The sequence below is a fragment of the Vipera ursinii genome (genome assembly GCF_947247035.1).
Source record: "Vipera ursinii genome assembly, chromosome: 1".
NCBI lineage: Eukaryota > Metazoa > Chordata > Lepidosauria > Squamata > Viperidae > Vipera > Vipera ursinii.
This window is the reverse complement of record NC_139512.1, coordinates 337,113,255-337,119,851: the sequence shown is the minus strand read 5'-3', so window position 1 is coordinate 337,119,851 and position 6,597 is coordinate 337,113,255.

Here is a 6,597-nt window from a genome sequence, read left to right as displayed (position 1 = left end):
TCCTTTTCTCTGATCAGTAATTCCTATCAAGAACAATCTGGGATAGCTTAGTGCCAAAATGGGTTTTGTCTTTTTTAACAACTGCTACTATGTAGTCATGTCAAATGAATATCCACAAATCCCAGGCAGGAAAGGTAAGAATCATGGAGCCTCTTTTTGATCCGTAAATAATACATGCACATTATCATTTGCACTACTGGGAAGATAGAGGATAGTTCAAAAAGAGTCACATCCTAGGGATAAGAACCCAGACTGGGGTAAAGAGGGAGATTAAACTGGGGTCTGCAGAGGAAAACTCAGGATAAATTCCATTGTGTATGTAAAATTCTTACTGTGTGCTCTTGGGGGAGGATGGCAGGCTCTTCAACCTGCCCAAAGTGGCTGGGATTAGCACCCTCTTTCAGGGCACTAGGAAAAGGCATCTCTGCTTCACTGGGCTGCATCTCCTTGGAGTCTTCCAGGACAGCTATGGTTCCTTCTACCTGCTCTCCCTGAGTCGAGAGGATTGGGCAGGGCAGGTGTTGGAATGAGGGATGAAAGGAGCAAAAGACATATAAACCAGAGAGAAAAGTGCATAAGAAGTCCACAAAGGCTCCAGGCTCAAACCTACACACTCAGAAGCCCAAGAATATTTGCCCGTGATATTTATGTGAATCCCTCCAACAAAGATGCTTTTGTCCATAGTCATAGGTGCCGATGATGTGTGTGTATCTGGGCAATCATTTAAATAATTAGGCAAATACCTTCCTTGCAGCTAAAATGAAAAATATAATGTATCTATTTCTCATCATACAGGTAGTCCTCAACTTACAATCACACATTTAATTACCATTTGAAGTTACAACAGCACTGAAAAAAGTGACTTATGACCATTTTTCAGAAGGTCACAAAAGCTGATCATATGACCCCGGGATTTTAGTGCCAATGTAACTTTGAACAGTTATGAAACAAATGGTTGTAAATCAAGGACTATCTCTACTTGTATTCAGTTCTGAACATGATACTTTCAGGAGGGTTCAGAGTAACTGGACGAATGAATGACAAAGGGAAATAAAATTAAGCCCTATGAAAAGACTTGAAGGAACTGAGAACGTTTCCACTCAGGTAAAGATTAATGAGGGGACAGATGCTAGCATTTTTTAAATATCTGAAAGGATATATAGAAGGTCAGTACTTGTGCACTCTCATTTTAGAGCAGTGTTTCTCAACCTTGGCAACTTTAAGATATCTGGACTTCAACTACCAGAATTCTGCAGCCAGGCTAAGGAATTCTGGTAGTTGAAGTCCAGCCATCTTAGTTCCCAAGATTGAGAAACAGTGTTCTAGAGAGAGTAAGACACTGATTTAAAGTTCCAATTGAACATTAGAAAAAACTTCTTAACAATAAGAGCAATTCAATAGTGAAACCAGAGGGTTGATATGGCTATGTGGAAGAGGAGACTAAACAGGTATCTCTCTCGTATGCTTTAACTTGGTGGTCCAAATGGCCCTTTCCAATGCTAGGATTCTACCTCAAAACATCATAGGATAGGAGCACATAACTTTTGTTTCAAGGACAGCACTTGCCCTTGAGGTGATATGCCAGGGACCCTGCTCCAAAAAGAGAAGTCAGGAGAAAGCTAAATTTGACTTAAATTAATTGTCCTTGCTTGGGGACTGCCTTGTTTAGTGATCATTGCGGTTAACATGGTGATGAAAAAGAAACTTTCTAACCAATCCTCACGTTTAAAACCTTCACAGGTCTGTAAAGCAAAGGAAACCGAAGACTGTAAGCACAGTCGTAGTCTTACTTAGTGACTGCTTTGCTTAAGGACCAAGTTGTGGCTCCCAACTGTGGTTGCTAAATGAAGACCATCTGTAAGTGTTGTTATCTCAGGAAAGCATATGTGTGTGGGGGGTGTTCCTGTTTGCAGTGTTAAAGAACAATTAGAATTGTGTGGTGGATGGCATCTCTTAAAAAGGTAAAGGTTCCCCCGCACATGCGTGCTAGTCGTTTCCAACTCTAGGGGCCGGTGCTCATCTCCGTTTCAAAGCCGAAGAGCCAGCGCTTGTCCGACGACGTCTCCGTGGTCATGTGGCCGGCATGACTAGACGCCAAAGGCGCACGGAACGCTGTTACCTTCCCACCGCAGTGGTCCCTATTTTCCTACTTGCATTTTTACGTGCTTTCGAACTGCTAGGTTGGCAGAAGCTGGGACGAGTAACAGGCGCTCACTCTGTTACGCGGCACTCGGGATTCGACCCACCAAACTGCCGACCTTCTGATCGACAAGCTCAGCGTCCTAACCCACTGAGCCACCGCGTCCCTTGGCATCTCTTACTTATGCTCATATTGCAGTAGCTGCAGCAATACAGATCCACAAACTGGATAGGTCAGAAACTGGAATTCCCGTACTGTATGAGGAGACCCCACTTCATCTGAAATCAGGCATTTTTCAGGAAAGCATTATGGTGAGGATAGCTAAGATACACCTCTGAAAAATCTTCTTGAAGAGCCATTTCAAATAACTATCCCCCAATCATTACACTTAACCACAGAACGTACAGACACTTCTGTTGAAAATACACGATAAAAATTAAGTTTACAAAGAATGTATTGTGGAGAAATGGAGGCTAAGTTAATATCAGCAATATTATATTGTACAGAAGAGGTTAGCATTGTGTTGAAGTGGAGATAAATATTAGCAACGTTGTCTTGAGACAGAGATTGAGCATTGGATTTTTCACAGTCTCCATCTACAGTATTATATGACTTATTTTTCACTTCCTTCACTTTTACAGTTTGCCACTTATTGCTATTAGAAATTGCCTTTGGTTAGGTGCTGGAAGAAGTGAGTGGTTGTATTAAGGATGTTATTTTCTACTGTATAATTTTCAAGTAAATATGTTTAACGTGTCAGCATAAATCACTCCTCTAGTGGTACAAAGTGCGGCGGCACGGACACTCTTGGGAGCCTCCCGATACTCCCATATCACACCTCTCCTCCGTGCGCTGCACTGGCTTCCGGCTGCCTTCCGTGTGAAGTTCAAGGTGCTAACGATGACTTACAAAGCCCTACATGGCATGGGTCCGGACTACCTTCGGGAGCACCTTCTGCCGATGTCAGCACCCCACCGTCCTGTGCGCTCCCACAGAGAGGGCCTCCTCAGGGTGCCACCGCTCAAGGAATGTCGGCTGGTGGCCCCCAGGGGGAGGGCATTCTCAGTGGGTGCGCCAGCCCTCTGGAACACCTTACCAACAGAAATCCGGATGGCCCCTGACCTCCGTACCTTCCGTCGCGACTTAAAAACTTTCCTGTTTCAGCAGGCTGGCCTGGCATGATAGCGTTAATTGGGGTCCCAGTTTGTGTTCATTAGTGTTTCTTATTATCTTTATTGTTCAATCTGTATACCTTCCTTCCTCTGTACACCGCCCCGAGTCCCTCGGGAGAAGGGCGGTTTATAAAAACTAATAAATAAATAAATAAATAAATATAGCAACAGTTTTAATGAGAGCAGATAAAACGCAGCATTTGAACATGTTGCTTTATTAGACTTAGCCTTGAGTATTATGAACTTCATTAGTTTTGTGGCTGAGCACTGTGGTGAATGTAATTTCCTTGCCACTCAGAAGAACTCAGACATCTGCTTAAACAGACTTGGAATCATCTGCAGAAGGGAGGTACTTCCATCCTGGACAGACTGAGAGATTCCCCTACATCAAGGGTGGGGAACAATGGCACTTTTATGACTTGTGGACTTCAACTCCCAGAATTCCTGGGCCAACCATGGTCAGGATTTCTGGGATTTAAAGTTCACAAGTCATAAAATGACCATCATTCCCTAGGTGCTCCTCCTCCAGGGGACACAAACAAGATTGTGTGTGTGTGTGTGTGTGTGTGTGTTTAATGAAGCAGAAGTTGTTAGATGATGGTTTAGCATCAACTACAGGGGAGCTCTGGGAATCCAACCCATATGAATAGTTTCTAAATCAGTGTAGTGTCCAGTATAGAAGATGGGACAATCCAATAATCTAATTAAGGTTGCTGCCAATAACTAAAAAAGCAATTGAATCATTGAAACGACAACAACTTCAAATATTAATAATAAACTGAAATACTGCGACAATATCCAAAGAATCAGAATACAAGCCTGGATAACCTCACCAGATCATGGAGGTTACAACCATGTTTGTGTTTGAGGGAAAACAGATCTAAATTTGTCGTCTCTGTTTCCAATTTCAATTGTGCACCTATTTCCTCTGTTCCCACTTGCTGCATGCTACTAATGTTGCTCAAGAGTGGTAACACCTTAGAGGTTTTCTCTACCTTGAAGCCTTTCAATAGCAGAATTGAAAGGCAGAAAAGGGGAAAATACTTCTTTTACACACTACTGCTAAGGACACCTTAAGCCTTATTTGCTCATGGGTTAGGAATGAGAAGAAAAATGCCACATGGGGGCACAACAGAAAAAAGACATCATCAGGGTATGTTTATGCCATGATTAGGTAGAAATGCAAAGAGGCCTTTAATGACAGACCTGCACAGAATTTCAATTTCCATGGAGCAGCATGAAAAACTGAATCAGTTTTCCATGCTGTCCCATGCCCCCTTCAGCTTGCAATCCATCCATCCATCCATCCATCCATCCATCCATCCATCCATCCATCTCACTATCTATCTATCTATCTCACTATCTAAAGCTGTATTTACTTGTAGTGTATCTATAGAATCAAACTGGAAGGGACCTTGGAGGTCTTCTAGTCCAGCCCCCAACTCAAGCAGGAGAACCTATACCATCTCAGACAAATGACTGTCCAGTATCTTCTTAAAAACCTCTAGTGATGGAGCACCCACGATCTTTATTAGGTGTAATTGAAAATATATTACTTGCAAACCATCCAGAGTCACCTAGGAGTGATGGGTGGTATAGAAATTTGTATGTATAAATAAATAAATAAACAAACAATTTTTTCTGACTCTCCACCTACTTTTTTCTTATAATCCCATCTGTTTTTGATCTGCAAATCCCAACATGCTACCCAAGATAGAACATGCCTCTTGGTTTAAGAAAAACTGCTACCTGATATATACATATATTACGTATATAAATGCAAAGCTAGGCAAAAAATCACAAGCTTTCGTCATGAATTGGTTCAAATCAGCCTGATGGTTTGCTGCTAAAATGAACGGTTTGGAAGTTTGGTTTGGAGACATCTACATCTCTACAGTTCCCCCTGGGGAATTCCAGATGCTCCCTAATCCAAAAGCATAGACTATGAACACATCAAATCACTGAACTACCTACACTAGTACTATATGCCTCAAGCACAAATTGTTCACAGCTCTGCTTTTGGAATGCATTTTCATTGGAAAGGCCATCAGAGACTGAGGATGGTTCTCTCCCCTCCCCTTCAGGCTATTGTCCAATGCATGCTCTGCCAATTAACCAGCCATCCTTCCTCAACTGGAAATTGCTTTTTTGACAATGACCTAGGAATAAAGGCAGCATCCCCTGCTGCAAAGTGGAGCAAGGCAGGAATAGGGTCAAAGTGACTCCCCAGTCATCCTGCACCATCTGAGTAGAGCTTGGCTTATCCTGTCAAAAGTCTTTATGGATTAGCCCTTGGGCCGTATCAAAGTGCAAAGTTCCAGCGCATATTGTTACTAAAATTTGATAAAGGCAATTTAAAATGGAATTTGATAAAATACAATTTAAAATGGAATTAGAATAAAATACAATTTAAAATGAAATGGTAATAAAATACAATCTAAAATGAAATTGTAATAGTGTACAATAATTTAAGATATAGATAAAATATGATAAAATAATGTTTTGGAGTCGCCCTTGCAATCTACCCCAATCAGTCCCACATATGCAGATCTCAACTGAACCATTTTGTTTAGGTACTGTGCTAAATGTTAAATGTTATTTTCAAGTTCTGGCCAGACATACAGTAAGTTGTTTTGATATGGGGATCCCCTTGGGTCATTCATTTGGTATATAAACCAAGATACCTGTCTCTCACCTATCTTGGCTTATCCATCCTAATCAATATCACCCATCAGGGCTTTTTTTTGTCATAGAACGCCCAGAACGGAGTTCCGGCACCTTTTTTGGATGGAATCTTGTAGGGTAGGCAAGGCGGGTTGTATGACATGTGTCGGCACCTTTTGTTTTTTACAAAAAAAAAAGCACTGTCACCCATTATGCCTGTGTAATTGCTACATCTATCCATTCAGCCATGACCTTGAAAAGGCTGTGGTATGGATTTAGTTTTCATGGAGTCTTCCCAAACATTCTTGCAGCAACCCAAGCAACCTTCCACAAATGTTCAGCTCTGGTTTCTATCCTGAAAAGACTCTGGTCCCTGGGTTTCATACAAACATGGCTTTCCAACATCATCAGACTGTGCTTCTTAGTAATGGGCTTCCAGAAGCCAATGAAGGCTAAACATGGGTGTGATTGGTTGCCATAATTATTATGCCTCTCATCTTTTATTTTTATACCATGGGTGCTTAAGGAGAAACCATGGTGGCACATTGGTTAGAATGCAGTATTTACAGGCTAACTCTATCTTCTACTGCCAGGAGTTCAATCCTGAACCACTCAAGGTTG